Raw genomic sequence first — 21,220 nt, 5'->3', positions numbered from 1 at the left:
AAACCTGACCTTACAACTCCTCCTGATATATCTGAACAAACGCAGGTATGTCATTCTGAATTTTAGGCCTATGCAAGGTCTATTTTACTAACTGTATTAATGTAGGATTTATTCCATAATAATTGCATCTAAAATTACTGAAATGGGATTTACTTCTGTAATTACTTTACAAATTTATTAATATGGCCTGCGAAGACTATTATAATGATCACTAGAACTAACATAAAATATTTTTTCTTTATCTGGTAAATAAACTTTCAGCTTTATTTTTGACCACTAGGCATCAAATGAGCATTTATGGTCTGTTTGGATTGAAGTCTTTTAACTTTATGACTTAATTATAACTGAGCAATTCTTTAATGTGTTAACTGGTAAACATTAATTTTTACACCTATATGTGTCTTGAAGCATAATTGCCATCTACTATATTAACTTATTTCTGTAAATCTTCAACTAGATTTATTACTAATAATCCAGCTATTTACCTTTTTAATTTCTATGTACTGTAATAGTTGTCTGCCTTTGAAATTTGTGTCTAAATATCCTGTGAATATCTATGTGCTGTAATAGTAGAAGTACCTTTACTAAACCTTTGCTTTCTGTATTTCAGCGCTATAACTTTGCATACCCTGGCAGTGTCTTTTTAAATTTTTGTCATATGTTTTAGGTAATGTGCATTGTATACTGTAAATTAATTCACTTTACCCTAATGGCTGAATAATGTGAAGTGTGATGTAATTGCATGTTGTACACTGTCTAGTAATGCTGTTAGTAATGTATATACTGAACTTATAACTATGAATGTCATACTCTGATACATATTTATACTGAACTTCTAAACTAGCAATGCATAAATGTTATATTCTGGAAGCTAACTAAACTAATATTAAAGGAATACCTTTCTGCCAGTGCTACCTGATCACTGATAAAAATAAAAACGGAAATCTGGCAAATGTTATATTCTGGAAACTAAACTATGAAGGCATAAATTGAAATCTAGTAAATGTTATATTTTGAAAATTAAATTATTAGTAGAGGAATATCTTTTTTATGTCAGTTTTGTCTGAACACATATAAAACAAACTGAAATCTGTTAAATGTTATACTCTGGAAACTAAACTATTAAAAACGTAAACTGAATTGAAATCTAGTACTGTTATACAATTGTCTGAAAACATAAAAACATTTGCATACTTGCTTTAACTCTAATCTGAATATATGCACATCATTTAACTTTAAAGAATTTAGATAACTGAAACATATTTAAACTGAAAACTAGTACTGTTATGCAGTTGTCTGAAATTTGCATACTTGCTTTAACTCTAATCTGCATAAATTCACAATTGTATACACATTTTAACTTTAAAGAATTTAGATAACTGAAACACATTTAAACAAACACTGAAGCTGGCTTTGATGGTATTGTCTTTTTGTAGATACTTGAATTATACACCACAGCTTTTGCCAACTTTAGGCCTTACTCTGCTTTATCCCAGTCACTGCTGAGTTATTGTCCTCAGTCCTAGTGTCCTTTGATGAGTCTCTTGTACACTTGTACACTTAGGCCTTCCAAACCTCCCCTTTCCCATCTCCTGTGCAAGGCTGGGTGGTTGATATAATATTTTCTTGACTGTATTTAAACATACTGTATTTTTAAATAATTTCCAGAATGATTTTCAAAAATCTATCAGGTACTTAAAATAACATTTGTAGCTTTAACAATTATAATTGGATAGCATTGGTTGTTGCCCTGACTTTATTTACATTTTCTGCATGAAATAACCATATGCTGTTGATAAACTCTTGTACATCTGTAAGCAAACTGACTAATGTTACTAATAAATACATTCTTGCGAGTCTGTAACTGAATTAATAATGTACTACAGTGAAATGGAATGGGTGTAACTTCATTATTAAATCAAATCGAAACCTCAGTGCCTTTGTTTTTCCCTGTCATAACCTTAAATGAAACTAAAGTAGTAATCTGACACCACATTAATATTTTAATATTTTTTGCACTTCTGCACCTCTATAAAAATTAATCTTAACTGTTGAACTTTCTATGCTTACTATGTGATCCTCAAGTAATAATTTACAAAATAATTTCTTCAGTGTGCAGGTCTCCACCTGTTGCTTTACATGTCTTTCTTTCCTTAGCTAATGTCATTTAACTCTTTCAGTACCAAAAAGAAACAGGAGTGCAAATGACTCGGAGAAAAACCACAAACTTGCTTCAAGCCAAATAACTGAATTTTATTGCTATTCCACCACCAGAACAGATAAACATTAACGCTTTGTATTACACCATGCGTTTTCGTCCTCATTCAATGGACTTCATCAGATGCTCCATTTAAAATCTTTAATTCCATTTATATTATTTCTAAAACCAAACAAACCAATAAAATACCATCACTTGATTTAAAAAAACAAGTAATCTCTCGTTTGGGCTCATGAATATTAATCACATATACCTACTTTAAACACCTGAATGTTACCTTGTTTTTTTATATAAAATATTATTAAAAATACATTTTATTAAATAAAATCATCATTTTCCACAACATTTACCTTAAAAAAAAAAACGTTTATACATCTGTGACACAGGAGAATGGATATTTTACTGTAAAATAATTTATTTGATTCATTCTTTTGGAACTTAAATTCTTAATGAACAGTGCCACCTTCTTTTCCACCTAAGTATTACATATACTAAACTTTCTTTCACAGCTTAGCAGACCTTAATTTTAAAAGTGGCAATATAGACAGGTAATCATTTAAACCTGGTGTTTTACCTGTTTCTAAGGTTACTTACCACCATAATTCCTTATACCCTATTTTCACTTCCTATGGGCCACCCCTGATATCATTTTTAATTTGTTCCAGAACAAAAAAAAGGAATTTATGACCCTCACACACCTTAGAATGCTTAAATAATGCATTTGTTTCCTTCCTTTTCATTATATCATGTGTGTTCATAAATTCTCCTTTTTAAAGTTCTCTCTGTTTTGCCCACTTAAAAGGAATTACATTTCTGACAGATGACAAGATATACTAACCCCCTAGATTCACAGTTATAATATCCTTTACTAACTACCCATCTTTCCCTACTTTCTAAAAAAAATTCTTTCCTCATTTATGATGTATTCACATTGGTTGCACTGTCCACATTTATAAGTACCTAATTTCCTTCCATTTCTTCCACCAAAGTTTCTTTTATTATTTCTATTTTTATTTTCTAAAATATCCTTTATACTACTTCAATTTCTAAAGACCACTTTGGATGTTATCCTAGATATACCTTTCAAATCTGTGAAGGAAATAAACATATCCCATTCTTTGTGAAAAATTGCTTTTATATTATAATTTATTGCATTATATTCTAAAACAAGTGCCTGCTGATATTCCCCATTGCCATTTATTCCTTTATGTTCACTTACATTATTTTCATCCAGTTTAATCCCCTTAATTGTCTTAAATTTATCAGTTCTTCCCTTTTCCACCTCAGATCTAATGTTTTTAACAAAGTCCTTAGGGTACCCCCTTTCTATAAACATCTTCTCTAATAAATTGCACTCATTCCAAAAATCACCGTCCATACTAATCATACGTGACCCCCTAACAAATTGTCCTTTCACTATGTTCTTCTTACAATGTGCAGGATGTGCACTATTATAGTGAAGTAAAGAATTACAAAAAGTTGATTTCCTATAAATCCTAGTTTCCAATGAATTGTTTACCATGTATAGTTCTAGGTCTAAATATTGTAAACTTTCATAAGATATTTTATAAGTAAACTTAAGGAAATCTGTGGTCTTACTAATATACTCCATAAATTCTTCAAATTTTTGATTACCTCCTGTCCAAAAAATTACTATATCATCTACAAATCTGTGATATGGTATCCAACAGGAGTTAAAACTAGAATTTAGGACATGTGTTTCCTCCCACTTAGCCAAAACTAAATTTACAAAGGGAGGAGCACAGTCCACACCCATGGCCACCCCTTGAGTTTGTTGAAAGAATTCACCATTAAAAATCAAAAAAATTATTCTTCAGGACCATATCCATTAATCCTGTGCTCACTACCTTTTCTCTGTGGGTTAAACTTTTATCTTGGAAATCCATCCATATCCATTAATCCTGTGCTCACTACCTTTTCTCTATGGGTTAAACTTTTATCTTGGAACACAATGTCCTCAAACATTTTAATTCCTGCCACATAAGGGATGGAGGAAAATAGGTCAACTATGTCTACAGTGACAAATAATACATTTTCAGTACACAAATCTGGAGTGATTTCCCTTAATAGGTCCCAAGAATCTTTTAATATAACCTTCTTATTGACCCAAATGTGTTTTGTTTTAGTATCCACGTATTTTGCTAAAGGCAATGTTTTTGAGCCATCAGCCGATACTATAGGCCTGAGTGGGGGGGGGGGGGTCTTCTGAATTTTTATGGATCTTGGGGATTCCAAATATTATAGGGGATTTTTGGTTTTTCAACCTTCAAATATGTATACATTTTTTTATCAATGGTACCTTCATGGACCATATCTTCTAATTCTATGTCTATTCTATTATAGGCCAAATTCACTTTCTTCCTAGAGACACAGGTGTATTTAATTTCATCCCTAAGTATTTCATTCATTTTCCATTCATATTATATAAGATCCATAATTACAATCCCCCCACCCTTATCTGGTTTCATTATTCACACATTAAAATTGGATTTTAATTCATCCAAAACTTTATTCTCTTCCCTATTAAGGTTCATCTTGTATTTAATTCTCCTTTGTGAATCCCTGATTTCTTTTTCCAAAACACACTCCAAGTTTTTTAACTGAGGATGCATAGGGGGATTAAACATAGTTTTCCTTGTTAATACTTGATCATTATAAACTGTATTTTTTGTAATATCTTTAGAAAATAATATTTCCAAATTTACTTTCCTCAAAAACAATTTAATGTCCAGAAATGTTCTCGTTAAATCTCCTTTAACATAAGGGATAAATTTAAGTCCCTTCCCTAAGAGATTAAAATGTTCCTTCACTAGGGGGACATTACTGAAATTGTAAATAGAAAATCCGTTATAGGTACTTCTCCATCCTTTCACTTTTATCTCCTGTTCAAGTTTTCCTACATCCGGGACAGGGGTACATATATCTAATATCTCCCCTCCCTCTTCTACCCCTCTCATTTGAAAATTTCCATTTTGTTGTCCTTGTTTATAGGGAAACCTATTTTCCCTACCTAAAGGGGGAAATTGCCTATTGTAATCATATTCATCCCATTCACCTATTATCTGGTCATTATCCTGTATGTTATTTTTCTCCTGTCTGTATGTTTTTCTATTCATATAGGGTGGCTTGGGATAACTAACATTATTTTCATAATCTTGAAGGTCCCTTCTTAATTGTTTCATTTTTCTGTTCACCAACTCTTCACATTTACCATCAATTTCAATTCTCACTTTAAAATATTTTTCTTTTTCTTCCCTTATCCCAAAAATAAGATCTTCTTTTATGTAGCCATCCAATTCATCAATTTCTTTTTGCAAAATTTCTAATGTCCTACCATTCTCCTTAATAATTAATTTTAAAACATCGAGACCACATTTATTAAATATTTCCATTAATTCTTTATGAAAAACTGAGCCCATATGAACATTATTAGGATTTTTATACACCCTTAAACCTTTTGGAACAATGTTCCTATTAATACAGTCAGTGAGGTATGCATTTTCTATACATAATGTTTTATACTTAAACATTAATTTTGAAATCTTGTCCACTTTTTCATTATAAGAATCTGTATTGCTCGACCCCTGAGGGCCTCTGTTTTCCATTTTGAAACAAAAATTAGCTTTTAACCATTCACCAGTCTCTATGGGTCTTTTGTTAAAAATAGTACCTGTATTTGCCTGACCCACGTTCGGTGACTTAACTCTGTTGCCATTGTCTCCTCTGTCTTTAGGACTTGTACTCCAAAAAATTCCTGGTGTGGCTTCAGGATTAAACGTTGCACCTTTCGGTTCCTCCTGGTCGCCGGCATCCAATTCACCACCAATAAGCTCCCAATAACTCTTTCAGTACTACTGAATGCTAAAAGATGTATCATTACTGTCTACAATATTCTTGGATAAATAGTAAACACTGTTACTGCATAAAACTGTCATTAGGGATATGAAACTGATTTTTACCATACTGTTTTATTGCATACAGTACTATCTTTAATTCAGTTCAATGAGCTGGCCTGTAATCTGATAACTCAGTTAAATAAGTCTATGCCTCTGGTGTGCTTGGTAAATTGCAATTTCTGCATGAAATATATACAGTCTTGAACTTTTTTCATATACGCTTTTATTAGTAGAGTTGAACTGACCTGATTCTGGAACTTCACTTGTCTGTCCTTCATACAAATATAACATGAAATTTGAACCTGTAACTTTAATGACAGATAATATTTATGATGCACTATTTTCTTGCCTGGGATCTGAACTTTTCACTGTACTGTCACTTTTAAAATGTAGCATTGACTTTAAAATCTACATTCTGTAAACTAGCAAAACATGACAATATTTGTGAATGCTTTTCTGTCTCTGTCTCTATCAAGATATTATTTATGCATTGCAACACTTTACTACCATAATTCAAAGGTCTTAATAATGTCTGCTAAACACAACAACAACAGAAAAAAATTAATTTGCCAGATCTGTAACTGTAAACCCTTTATTCTGTGAAATAACTTGACATTTCTGGTATACCATACACAACATCTGCTTCCAGAATGGTAAAATATATTAGCCTAAAATTGTTACCTTTTTTCTTATTGGCCACTGCCAGTCTATCTTAGCTTTTCTGAGAATAAGATGCGGTATGTGAAAATGTGATAACTTGACTGCCTGCACTTCAGCTGTGGTAAGTGAACTGGAATGTACTTTATCTTTAACCTATAAATCTGTGTGTTCTGGGCATAACCAATTCTTTAAAATTGGTATGTTTGCACAGTCTACTGAACAAACATTCTTACAAGTGTCATCGTTGTGGACTACTGTACATTCTGTAGTAGCTTTATTTTTTTTTCATAAAATCTTGTTATTTTAATCTAAAACAACATGTATCTCTGATGGCATATCCATACCTAGTATGGAACTGCTCACTACTGTAACCTTTGACCCTTCAAATCCTGACAAAACTGTACTCATGTCCCCTGGTAGACATCTATTTGTAACTGAAATTGATGTGCCTGTATTAATCATTACATCATTGCATAATTTCTTTTCTGTAAACAATGAAATATTGCCATTTTTTTTCAACGTTAAAAAATGACAGTTAAATAACTTGGTTTGGTGTTGGACTGCCACACCCCATACAGATAAGCTAAAAATCCTTTTTTAAATAACTAGCAACTAAATTGACTTGAGCCGTGGTATGTTTTTTTCTTTATTTTGCCCAGAAAAACTAGTAATAACATTAACTTGAGCTAAGGTATGCATTTCTTCTTTATTTTGCCCCGAAGTCTGTATATTATTTATGTTGGTGTATATTTTATTAAACTGATCAAAATATGCACTCTGATCCCTCTTACCCCCTCCCCACTGGAATATTTGCATTGGCTTCTAAAAGAATAAACTAGAATTTATCACATCCTGAACATCGGTATTTAAAATAATGTGAACTTGAGACATTGCAAATGTTTGCTTTCTGTTTGGACTGGAAATCTGCATGTTATCTACACTGACGGTGCAATTTAACTGTGTATTTTAAATTACATGTAAACTACAATTTTATTACATTCTGAACATCTGTATTTGAAATAATGTGAACCTGAGACATTACAAATGTTTGCTTTCTGTTTTGTTTGGAAATCTCCATGTTATGTACACTGACTGTGTTTACATCTGTATTTGCAATACTGTGACTTAACTCTGTATTTTGAATTATATGTGCTATAGCATTTATAATGTTTTCTAAAGACCGTAAACAAGAATTTGTGTTATGTAAGTCTGAAACCATACTGATAGAAACTGACTCCTTCTGGGAATGATCCATTGCTTCTTCTGTGATTTAACCCTTTTGCGACTAGAAAGATTTAACATTCCTGAACTAGCAACATTGAAATTCAAATGAATATTTCTGGAATACATTTTTTACTCTGCTTCACCCAGTTTTTAACTTTAAACCACACATTTAGAGGTGCCTTTACTGTAGAAGTACAGTTTGACATATGTATATCATTTACATTTACTGATTTATTTAAACCTTTCTTGGATTTACTGTCTGACTTAGCTAGAAAATGCATTGTAACAAAAACGAATGCTTACATAAGAAAAGTTGAAGATGTTTTAAGAAGGTGGTCTGGCACCTCACAACTTTTTTTTTCTTGTTCCTTGGTTCTGTGACATCACACTGGAAACTTGCAAGTCTGTCATTTGCTTTGGAGATGACAAATAATGTTTGATATATTGCTGGATAATGGCTCTTACACTGGTATCTCGGAGAGTCTGAAGTTCTTTGAGACTTTACTGCAGTTTTCCTGAAGTCTGGAGTGTTTTTCCCTGGACGTCTACTGAAAATAGTCTCTGTCCTAGTAGGACTTTCCTGGTCAACAAATGTTAAATAACTAAAATAAATAAATACTGTTCCAAATTAACACTGCTGCTCTGTAGGATACACATAGTCTGACTGCAGATAAGGCTGCTATGGGGTTTTGGGACTTACTTTAACTGCAAATATTGTCTTGCCCATTGATGGTGGCTCACCATTGTAAGCATAAACATGATTGTAGAATACTGGTATGAACTCAAAATATCTGAAAGAAACTGGAATGAGATGGGAATGAATGACTGTCTTTATCTGTTAATTACCCAAACTTGTGCTGCACAATCTCTCCTTTATACATCAAATTATCTTGTACCATTCAGAATAAAGTCTTCAAACACTGTAGCTCAGTTAAGAATGTTTTATTATGTATAGTGGAGGTAGATACCAACAATATCCAAATACTGTCTTCAGTAACAGTGCTGATAAACTGAAATAGTCTTAGCTTCTGCAGTTATATTCTTCCTATTCCTTTCCTCCTGAATAGTATAATTAATATTCTGGAATTCTGGATATTTGGCCTGACTTCTGTACTCATACTTGAGTGTCTGTACTGCAATGACGTTTTGCATATCAATCCAAATGAACTAACTTAATGTGTCTGATGTATTTCGTAATAATCCGCATGCCTCTTTAACCTTGGTTCTCAAGCCTTGCACCTTCAAAACAAGATGATCTGTTTGTTCTCAATGTACTGCACATTCTGTTCTTATTAGTGTTCTTGAGGCTATTTTGACAAGATTTTGGGGATACATATTAAGCTGTCAGGCAGAAATTGGGCATGACATATGGCCTAGTAGGATAAGAGCAGTGTAATAAATTGTTATGCCTACATGAGAACAAGCCTATTAATTACTGTGTTTTCCATGCCAAAAGAGCAATGCTCAAAAAGTGACCTAGACAAATGTAATGATCTTGAGTGCCATGTACATCTACCTGCAACCTGAAATTTACAGATGTCAAAAATGAGATGGTACTACAGAACTTCTGAATCCATGACTGATAGCGTGATACCCATATTGCTGACCAGCCCTTCTGTGACTTTGCTTGGGCTAGTATGGTCATTAATGTCAAGACAGAGCCAGAACTATAACCAGATCCATCTCTGGTGCATGGATTTGATTTATTCTGCTACAACTGAGCAGATGTTTTGGCACAGGAATGGAAGACAACTGGCAGTCTGCCATTGAACAAGCCATCCCTTAAAGAGGTACTGGACTTCCCATCTTCTTTGAAAGGCAGTACAACCTCCAAAGAGTTTCACAGTATGGTGCTGGATGTTGCAGCTGAGCTGGACAAGCCCCAGAGAGTATTAAATGCAGATGCCACAGGTGTGTAGTTCTGATTCATATTATCAGTAGGTGGAAACTCTCCTTAACAAGCTTTTAGTGCAGTGTTCCTTAAATCAGTCTGACATATGGTATATGAGTGCACCATGGATACAAGTTCCAGGTCCATCTGCACAAGGTATAGGCAGAAGTATCAATTTTAATCATACTTTATATTTTTAATGCTGCATTTGTAAAACTGCATGAGTATTTTTGGTGCTGGGTACTTATACTCTTTGTATATTTTTGCTTTGTTGTATTCACAGATGAATCTTTCTCCAGCACAATCGCTATGAAATGATGTTTGCAGAATCAGTCACCTCTGATGATGGCAGAGATGAACTGGCACAGTCAGTGGATGCAGAATGTATGTTGGAGACAGGGAGTGTGATCCCTCCATCCCCCTAAGTCCAGTGTATGCACAGTCTCTGTGCCTGCATCTGAAAGTAGAAATGTTAGTGAGGAAACTCTAGATCATGGAAGTGTGGTTGCCCCCACATCAGAAATGTTTGCATCTGCCCCTAACACTTGTGGACAGGGTGGGCCATACACAGATATTAGTAAGGGTGTTTTCTAGAGATATGGTTACCATGTTCCCTCTGAGGTTGGTGTATTAGTAGCTGCCACCAAACATATGTGCAGGGTCATTATGGAGGCACAGACTAGCTCCACCAGAGCCATGGCACAGGTAGTGGGGATGTTCAAGTCTGTGTACACATGTATGGTAGTACATGGCCCATATATGTGATTCTATTTGATCTAGGTCACGCAGCATGCCAACACATGAGCCAAGGTCATGATACAGCCAGTGAAAATCCTAGCAGAGTCAGCTATTTTGGGTGGGGGCATGTTCAGGAAGCTGAACCCTTTGTCATACATGCATTAGACCTGCCCAGTAGGCCAGTGCTGCTGCAATTGCTGTCTCTACATACACCCACTACCACAGCCCCAGCACCTCATATATAGCTAGTGACAATGGCACTATGACACTTTAGTTCTAACTCCCAAGCAAGTTCTCAAAATATACATCAATGCACTTTTGTTCTGCTACACCTCAGTACTCACACTGGCACAATTCCCTTTAAAAATATATGCTCTCCTGCATTTTCTTCCCCACATGTGCAAATGAGATAATTGTGCCCAATTCGTTCTACATTCTTACTTATGTACCTATATCAGATGTACAGCATGGTCAGACTATGCAGGGTTAAGCACAGTTTGCTGTCTTTGTATGCAACATTTTTACTGCATGTATATGCTTAGCTTTTGTTGTAAAGTTGTGGACAGTGTGCTGTATATTTACAAATTCTATGTCATATTGTGCTCTTCTTCATCTGGCATGGTCATTCTCTGCTGCTGAATCCTTCTCTGAGACCTCATTTGTGTCAATTGCTGCAGCACAAGGTGCTGGGGGTCACTGCATGAGACCACCCTACTGTAACTGCTTCCTCAGTGTCATCTTATGTAACATAGCATGCACAGTAAGTATTTTTGCATATGTGGTAATGTCATACTACAGGGCCCAATGAGACGCATCCAAACAGTGAAAGCATGAATTTTACAGTCAGAGCACATGCTCTATGATATATCTTGCTTACAATAATGAATAGTTTTACTTTTTTTTTCAGTTTGCTTGTGTTAATTTCTGATGGGTGTCATGAGCCAGGCTGGAAGGCATATCCAGCATCATCCACAAGAAGGCCACGTTGGAGTCTCCCCTGCAAACCATTGATAAAGGCCACAAGTGTGCCATATATGTGAGTCATGAAAACTGTCCTGTGGTCCAGAATATACACTGTAGATGATGCCTTATGCATTACAAACCACCTGGCTGTGATATTCTTTGTGGTTCAAGTACCTCATTCTGAGTTCACCAGGTGTGGCCTTTATTTCAATATTTGTACATTCTATGGTCCCAGAAACTTATGAAAATGGACTATACCACCGAATGCCTTCAAGGCATTTTCCCTCTCCTGTGGGTTAGGTGGGAAGCAAATATGCTCACCCATATGCTGCAGTATGGCATTGAGGAACTGATGGCATTTTCTTGATGCAGATGTCTGAAATATCCCCATTGTGTACTCACACTACACTTAATGTAGGTTCACTGACAGGATGCAGCTTGGAAGTTTATGACATGATATGGAGAAGGCTAGACATCCTATATATCCAAGAGATGAGATGGAAGGGCAGTGCAGCAAACCCATTTGGCTTGGGATCCAGACTTATTACTCAGGGACAGACTATAAATGGTGTAGGAATTGTGGTGAGAGAGACAGGCTTCAGAAGGCAGTGAGGGATATCATCAGAATTAATGACAAACTTATGGTAATCAGACTCCAGTGTAATGATAAGACAGTATTCATAATCTCAGCAGGGTTGTGATAGTGAGGAAAAGAGTGCATTCAGACAGCAGTTGCAGGACCCAATAGATAAAGCAGGACAACATGAATTGATGTTGATAATGGATGACTTGAATGCACATATTGGAACAGACACAACAGGATATGAGGAGAAGCCATTCTAGACTTCTGTCTGGTAAATGGCTTGATAGTAGCCAACACATGATTCAGAAGAAAGACAGTCACAAGATTACATACAAGAGTAGCCAACATGCAAATCAGGTAGACTTTCTCCTAGTAAAGAAAAGGGACAGAGGTAGAATCTATGACTGCAAAATCAAGTCAGCAATCAGCCTCAAGCAGTGGTCAGAGAAAGTTCTAAGATCAACAGAGACCAGACTGGAGACCTGGAAGCTGACTGGAAAGAAAGTACAACAGTTCATGGAATTACTCAGGGCTGTAGCACCCCAAGAAGAGGAGGACAAGGGTGGAGTTTAACAAGAATGGCAGCGCCTAAAACAGCATGCGTTAGGACTACAGAAAAGATATGTGGCTGAGCCAGGTGTGGAAATTAGGTACATAAGGAAAGCTTGTGGTGGAATGCAGAAGTCAAGGAAGTCATCAAAAGAAAGGAGGAGTACAGGAAGAAGTGGTAGATAGAAAAGACTGACCGGGCTAGGAAGGACTACTGGTTGGCTAACAAAGAAGCTAAGATAGAAGTTTCAATAGCAAATAATAGGGCATCAGAAGCGTTCTACCAACTTCTGGAAAGTGACTCAGTAAGTGGCCCAAAGAAACTATATCAGGTTGCAAGGCAAAGACAGAAAGACAAAGAAGATAGTCAGACACCCTTTATAAGGGATGCCAGCAACAACCTGCTCACCAGTCCACAAGACATCAAAGGCAGATGGAAGGAGTATTTCCAGCAGCTTCTGAATGAAGAAAAGCCCCACAGAAGCTGTACTGCCCCAAAAACAGCTTATGGTGAGAGGAGAAGAAGAGGAGCCCACACTAGAAGAAGTAAGAATAGCACTAAGGAAAATAAAGTCAGGGAAAGCAGCAGGCTCAGATGAGGTCACAGCAGATATAATAAAGATGCTTGGTGAGATAGGGGAGAAATGGCTCCTGAGGGTACTAATAGCAGTGTGGAGATAAAGGCATATCCCAGATGACTGGAGAATAAGCATACTCATGCCAGTGTACAAGAACAAAGGGGACATCCACAACTGTGGGCAGTACAGAGGCATCAAACTTCTATCACACTACATGAAAGTTCTGGACAAAGTGATTGATAAACGGATACATAGAGTAGTAGAATGTAAGATGGGAGATGAGCAGTTCAGATTCAGATCAGGATACAGCACAATTGATCTGATGACAATTGACAGTGAGACAGATACTTGAGAAGAAGCTAGAGATGAGGAGAGAAACCAACTGGGCATTCCTAGACTTGGAGAAAGCATATCACAGGGTCCCAAGAAAGCTGATCTGGGCAGTACTGTGGTGGTTTGAAGTCCCAGAAACATTGGTAGAATTATTGCAGGCTATGTACAAGGACCCAATGACTCAAGTATGAACAGTGTTTGGCCTCAAAGAGTGTTTCCCAGTGGGAGTGGGTGTACACCAGGGTTCAGCTCTGAGCCCATTGCTGTTCATACTGGTGATGGACTGCATTAGCAAAACAGTCGGAGGGGGCAGATCAACAAAGTTTCTGTATGCAGACAATGTGGCATTACAAGCAGACTCTGAGCTAAAACGTCAGCAAAGGATGGGAGAATGGAATGCAAAACTGAAGGCACATGAGATGAAACTAAGCACAGATAAGATGGTGGTAATGGCAGCAAATTGGGGAAATCAGAAGAAGCTAAGAATAGAGATAGAAGGGAAGATAGTGGAAGAGGTAAACAGCTTCAGATATCTGGGAGGGGTGGTTGAAGAGAAGGAAAGTCTGAATGAAGAGTTCAAAGCTAGAATTAGAGGGGCTGCAGCCAACTGGCATAGAGTGTCAGATGTAGTCTACAACAGAATAATGCCAAAGAAGCTGAAAAGTAAGGAGTACTTAGACAATGGTGCAATCAGTACTACTGTATGGTACAGAAAGCTGGGCAGTAAAGGCAGAACAGTTGAAGAAGCTAGAGGTGATGGAAATTAAGTGCCTGAGAAAGGTGGTAGGATGCACACTGTGGGACAGATGAAGATATGAGGATATAAGATTAGAAGCCAAAGTAGCTCCAATTCCAGTAAAGATCAAAGAGAACAGATTATGGTGGTTTGGGCACATGTGCAGAAAAGCAGAAGACAATCTGGTGAGGAAGATTTGGGATAGACAGGAAGAAGGTAAGAGGAAGTGAGGACATCCAGCAAAGAGGTGGATGGATTGTGTGAAAGAAGATCTGTGACCGTCAGGCATGAGTGTTGAAGAAGTCAGGAGTGTGGCACTGAATCGAGAGAGTTGATGACAGTTAACATGATACCCTGACCCCATGTATTAAATAAAAATGGGAAAAAGGGGGCTGATGATGATGTACTCAGTAGACCACTGAAAGATCCCTGTAGCTAATATATGTACAGCTGTACATACCTTGGTATTCACTGGGATGGGTACTTCTTGACTCCACATGGGCTGCAGATGATGTAGACACATGTCCAAAATGTCCTGTATGGTGTCTCTCTACACATTGTGCCAGTCTACTCTATCAGTGTCATGGAAGATATGAAATGTTTAGCATGTTTAGATGATCTGACACCTCTGGGAATAAGCTGCATCAGCTGCTATGAGTTCCTCTAGCAGATATATTTTTACAATATGTGTGGCAACTGATAACATGGTACACTTCTTTACTCTGCCTAAACATAAGCATATTACCATGTATAAATCTGTAGTGGATAAAGCATCAATGCATGTTATTTAAAAAATGTATGAATTAGTTTGCCAGGTTTTTTTGTTTGCTTTGTTTTTGTTTTTCCCTTACTAACACAAATAGTGCTTCATTATGATGTAATCAGCATATAGCACAGCTGACTGTATTACTTTGGCTGGCTGCATTGTATTGCTGGGTTTTCTGAAGTGCATTCACTCTGTCCATAGCCACTTGACACTTAAATTGGCTGACTGTGATTCAGTATTCTCAATCCAGCCCCACGTTTTACAGATAGAAATGTTAACATGGACATCTGTAGATAGAAATCTAAATATGATATTCTACAGGTAGTATTTTAAACAGACATATCAAAACAGAGAATTAGCAACAGAATCGTAAACACAGAAATCAACACATACAATTTAAATGCAGAATTCTAACACATAAATTTAAACAGAAAACTCTGCTGATAGAATGGCAAAGGCAGAATTTTAAGTACAGAATTCTATAGATAGAATAGTAAATGCAGTATTATAGTGACAATCTTCTAAGCACAGAATTCTACTACTAGACGTGAATAGCAGAATTCTAATCATATACCTACAGATAGAATTCTGTGAGCAGGACTCTAATTCTAGAGGTGAACTGTGAGCAGAACTCTAATTCTAGAGGTGAATTCTGAACACAGAACACATGGAATTTAACATACTAGAAATACATACAAACATAAATCTTTACTATATTCTACAGATTGAATTTTACACATGAAATCCCAAACATAGACTCCTCTAAATAGCATTCCAAACATGGATTTCTATGTATAGAATTCTATAATCTAAATGTGAAATTTTTGCATGCATAATTCCATAAAAAGAATTCTGCCAACAGAATCCTATACACAGTGCCATACTGAAATAATTCAACATATATAATTTTAATACCGATATTTGCAGATAAAATTATATGGGTATAATTCTAAACACAAAACTCTGTACATGAAAATATGTTGACAGAATTCTAAAAACAGAAGACTACAGAAAGAATTCAAACCAGAATTATCTGTATGGAACATTTAACAGAAAATTCTTTGCTCAGATGTTCAGAGATGCACATCTACTGACAATATGCTGAGGTTATTACCATATTGAGATAATTCTGATTGCAAAATTATTTCTTTACAGATATAATTGTAAACATATGTTGTTACAGAATGAACTGTAAATACAGAATTCTTCATATAAATTTCTAAATACAGCATTTACTGGTAGAATTCTAAATGTATGATTCTAAACACAGAATTCTAGAAATGGGATTTTAGGCCAGTATTTTAAACACAAAATCCTTCAGGTAGATTTCTAAATACAAAATTATTTTGACAGAATTGTAAACAAAGGATTCCACATATTCCATTGGATTCAGACTGATTCTCTCTGCCCATGCTAACTGGTCAACTCCCACTAGTCAATTAATGAAATGGTAAGAATCTCCAATTCAGAGACATGGTAAATTCAGGCAGAGAAACATATAATTGTCAGGTCATTACCATGTCTCTGAATTGAACACTGTGCTGCCAGACCTGCTTATGTTCTTTCTACCAGCCCATATGTTGTGATAGCATGACACCCATGCCTTAAATACACACTTAGACACCAATGCACAAACACGCAGTCCAAAAAGATTCCTGCATGCAGAACATATAATGACCCACAAACAAGCCACCACACAATTCCGCACACACTTAAGGAAACAACCACCCACATGCCCACACACATGCTCCAACACACACACACACACACACACACACACACACACACACACACACACACACACACACACACACACACACACACACAGTCACACATGAACATAATCAGTATCCTATAAATACCTCCTATACTGCAAACACCCAGACAAACAGACAGGCAGCAATTCAGCCACATTCATGTCCTTATAGACACATCCTTGCATGCTCCCCCCACACAGGTCTGCTGAAAACATGACACTCTATTTTTCCTACCCTATTTCCTATATTCTCCAAATTACATTGCTATCTTTGTTGAGAGCTACAGCCATTTTCATGGTGGATCACATGGCTAATTAACATTAGCCACACCTTGGACTGATGCTTTAGCATGTGTCTTCCTCAACAAGTCTAATCTTCATGAATAGAGGCAGGCTGCAGGTCTCTTCCAAAAAGCTTTATTCACAGGTCACACACAAGCGCTTTCACCAACTGGCTTCTTCAGGTGTATACAAGAACTAACAACACACCCATATTTATACTATGCATCTCTCAATTAATTAATAAAGAACTTAAAGGTATACAAAACTTTAAAATAATAAAATTAAAATGTCAACTTTATAAAAACTCCTATCCATATTTTCATGATATATATGAAGCCATAAATAATATATATAAATGTATAAATATTTCCCATATATATATATATATATATGTAACATATTTATACATTTATGGAATAATGGTCTCTGGCTCAGAAAGGCATACCATGATGCAGAAATCTTTGGGGTTAGGGCTTCTAAATTACAGTGGGGCTTTCTAAATCTCAGGAATTGAATTATACTGGTAACATTTTAAATAAAGCACTGTGACCCAAGAATTGTACAGAGACACTGTTAAAGACAGAATTCTATACAGATAACTCTAAATACTGAAGTACATGTATACAATTACAATGATAATATTCCAAGTATAGAATGCTATAGACAGCATTTAAATATAAAATACTACAGAAAGAATTTTGCACATAGACACAGAATGCTGAAAAATTTTACAAGTGTTTTATGCCTATAGTTCTAAGCAATGAATCCAATACATAGAATTCTAAAATGGAATTCTATATGTATTTATTTATTTTTTTATTTTACATTTGTTGACCGGGCTAGTCTAGCTGGATATATGTCCATTTTCAGTAGAGGCCCAGGGAGATAAGCTCCAAAGTTCAATTACAGTACATATCTACCGAAGTACATACATGAGATCGACTACATTAATAATAACTAAAGCAGTATTAGCTAAAAAGTGGTTACAGGTATATAGAGTATATAACACAAAATATTGACTAAACATAATACAATTTATCATGAGGCTGCATTTTAACTATTCAGAAAGATTGATAGTAAAACACATAATATAATTCTAGATATAAGAAGGGGAAAAAGGGAAAGTAAGACTGAAATAGAAGTTGAGTAAGAAAATTCTAATCGTGAAGACTGGAACTTTTATGAGAGTATACTAATAGGTAAGGCTAGGTAGTAGAGGTAGAACGGTAGTTGAATTCTGATGTGTTTGTTACTGAACTGAGACAGTGAGGTAGAAACAGGTAGCTAGAGCATATAAGGTGGGGTTGAAACAAGTAGTGAGAGCATGTAGGTTAGTCAGGTTTAGTACAGGGGCACATCTAATGTGTTTTAAGGAAGAGCTTAAGTTTATTTTGGAACAAGGAAGTAGAGGGAAGTGTTGAAAGTTCAGTGAGGAGTAAGTTCCAGATTTTCCCAACAGTGTTAGTGAAGAGAGAGTCTCCAGCTCTATTGTTTGATTTGATAATATTTATGAGGATTTTTTGTGAAGATCTTAGGGATTTCAGGTTATTGTAGGGATGAATAAGGTTAGATAGTATGGGTGTCTTAGCAGGTTGATAAAGAATTTTATGGGCAATGGTCAGTTGATTATATTTTAGCTGTTGCTGTAATTCAAGCCACCCTAGGTATTTTAGATTAATACAGTGGTGTGTTTTAAAAGGGTTACCAGTGGCAAATCTGGCTATGTTGTTGTAGGAGTTTTCTAGTTTTTTAAGGTTATTTTTTGACAGGTTAGTGAAAATGGGAGAGGCATAGAGTAGGGTAGAGATTGGATGGGTGCGGGCGATAGTTATTCTAGTTGCAGGAGTGAGGAAGGGTTTGATCCTATATAGAGAGCCTATTTTTCTGTTAGTTGTTTTCAAGATATTATTAATATGAGTGTCAAAGTTAAGGTTGTTGTCTATGGTGATACCTAGCAGTTTGGTAGTAAGATCCTGGGATATAACAGTGCTATTATTGGAAGCTATAGTGAAGTCAATTGGTGGAGATTTATTGGTAGGTGCAAAAAGTAGAAGTTTAGTTTTTTGGGGATTTAGTATGAGACAGAGTTTTGTAAACCATAGTTTTACTGAGCTAAATAAGTTCTGTGTAAGGAAGTGAAGTTCAGATTCAGATGTGGCTGAGCATATAAGTGTAGAATCATCTGTGTATTGTATGTATGTAGCTTGGGGAACTGCTTGGTGAAGGTCATTGATGAATAAGGAAATAGGAGTGGGCCTAGTATGGACCCTTGAGGGACACCAATATTAACGGGTAGTTTGGTAGAAAGAGTGGTATTCCAGAGCACAGCTTGATGTCTGTTATTTAAGTAGGATAGGAACCATTTTATAGCTAGTGCATCAAGTGACAGAGATTTCAGAATGTTTATGAGTATATTGTGATTTACCATGTCAAAAGCTTTGGACAGGTCAATGAAAAGTGCAGAGGAGAGCATGTTAAGGTTGCGGTTTTTGTTGATGGTGTCCATGAAGGAGAGGAGGGCAGTAGTAGTGCTGTGTGAAGGTCTGAAGCCATGTTGGGAGTTGGAGAGCAGGTTATTATGGAGAAGGTGGTCTAATAATTGCCTATGGATGCACTTTTCCATAACCTTAGATAAAGGGGAGAGTAGGGCTATGGGACGATAGTTGGAAAGGTCAGTGGAGTCTCCCCCTTTATGAAGGGGAATAATATGTGAGACTTTCCAAAGACTGGGGACATATCCTTCAGTAATGCTTCTATTGATGAGAATGGAGATGGGGTAGGCAATAGATTTGGCTGCTAACTGTAAGTATTCTGCAGGTAGTTGGTCAGCAGAGGGAGTGCAAGGTTTAAGTTTTTGTAAAAGGGTGAGAATAAAAGCTGTAGGGACAGGTTTGAAGTGAAATGGAGGAGGTGGGTTGGATTCAGACTTGGATGAGGTTGAATTTTGTGAAGAGAGTTGACTGGCTAGAATTTGAATAGTTTTGGTGAAAAAGGTATTAAAGGCATTGGCAGTTTGTTTGGGGTTGTTGTGGTCAGAGCCTTGTGGGTTTGGTGTAATAGATTGACTGGGGTGTAATAGTTCATTAATGCTTGCCCAGAATTTTTGTGGTTTATTATGGTGGGATTGCTGCGAATGTAGGTGGTAGTTTTGTTTATCAGACATTATGGCTTTTTTTGTTTAATTTCTCAGTTGTTTAAAGTTTTGGAGGTCAATGGGGTTCTTAGTTAAGCGTGATCTGTGCCAGTATTTATTTCTGAGATGGAGTTTTTGCTTAGTTTCCTTAGAAAGCCATGGAGCAGGTTTGGTTTTTATCCTAATAGAGCAGGTAGCAGCGTGTTGGTTAAGGATGGCTAGGAAATTAGCATTGAAGTAGTCGACAGCTTCATCAAGGGAAAGTTGTTTTAATGGGGACCAATTACAAGTTTTAAGTTCAGTTAAGAATAAATCGAGATTGAAGTTTTTCTTGGTTCTAATTGTTCTAAATATGGGTTTGGAATGTGGGTTTGTTTTATGCCTAATAGCATAGGTTGGAAAGTGGTCACTTATATTATCTGGGAGGGTTCCAGAATTGTAGGTCTGGGGTTGATTATTGATTAGTATCCAGTCTAAGGTACTTTCTTTCTTATTGGTTTTGTTAATTCTAGTGGGTGAGGTGATTATTTGTGTAAACCCGTAGAGATTAATATGGGTAGTGGGGTAGTTATTGTTGCAACATTTCCAATCAATGTTGAAATCACCAAGAATTCTAAATACTGAGTTATGCAGATAAAATTCAAATTATAGCATTCTAAACACAGATTTCTACAGATTGAAGCCTGGGGACAGAAATGCAAATACAAAATTCCAACCTCATAATTCTAATGATAGAATTATTAACACAGAATTCTACATATGGATGTTAAAGCACAGAATTTTACAGATAGAATTCTAAACACGGAATTCTATAAACAAATGACTACAGATAGAAATCTAAATGCAGAATTTTGTAGATAGAAATTGAAACTAAGTATTTCTGAGATAGGAGT

The sequence above is a fragment of the Protopterus annectens genome, chromosome 5.part0, assembly GCF_019279795.1.
Source record: "Protopterus annectens isolate FY-2018-M chromosome 5.part0, PAN1.0, whole genome shotgun sequence".
In the NCBI taxonomy this organism is placed as follows: Eukaryota; Metazoa; Chordata; order Ceratodontiformes; family Protopteridae; genus Protopterus; species Protopterus annectens.
Note: the sequence above shows the minus strand (reverse complement) of the source record.